This window comes from Myotis davidii, unplaced genomic scaffold (genome assembly GCF_000327345.1).
Source record: "Myotis davidii unplaced genomic scaffold, ASM32734v1 scaffold223, whole genome shotgun sequence".
Lineage (NCBI taxonomy): Eukaryota > Metazoa > Chordata > Mammalia > Chiroptera > Vespertilionidae > Myotis > Myotis davidii.
In genome coordinates, this window is record NW_006294609.1 from 2,092,961 (window position 1) to 2,093,692 (window position 732).

Here is a 732-nt window from a genome sequence, read left to right on the forward strand (position 1 = left end):
GTCGCAGCGCCAGCCAGGCCGGCACCTGCGGAGTTTCCGTTTGACTCACTGTTGTCGAGGTGGCGGGACTCGCACGTTCTCAGGGCACCACGATCGCGGGGCCGGCGCCGCTCCCTGCGTGGGCGGCGGGCGTGGGCTTCCCACGGAGAAAACCGCTGCTTTTGAACAAGCTCCGAACAGAACATTTTTGCTTTCACTGAAGTTAAGAAAATAATAACAACTCACCCAACACCCCACTTAAAACAAAACAAAACAAAAAAACAAACAGCAGAAAGCAGCCCTGGCCGGGTGGCTCCGTCGGTTAGAGCGCCGTCCCAGTGTGCCACGGTGGTGGGTTCGATCCCCGGTCAGGGCACAGGCAAGAAGCAACCAGTGGATGCATCATTCAGAGAAACAATAGATTGATGCTTCTCTCTCTCTCTCTCTCTCTCAAATCAAAAAAATAAAATTAAAAAATATTGCTACTTAAAGAAAAAGAAAGGAAAAAAAAAATCTAACATCAACCCATACAAAGTCTCTGTGTCCAGCCTGGGACCAGGACCCGGCAGCGCCAGGTGGACGGAAGGAGCCGACACCTCCCTTGGGCAAGGCCAGGTGTCCTCCTCCATCTTCCAGGGGCTGCGGTACCCGATCCTTGTCCCGCCTCCTCCCGACCCTGACGGAGCCTGGGCAGACGCGGCTTCGCACACACGCGGACTGTGCTGAACGCGCCCCCAGAACTCCCCGTGGGGC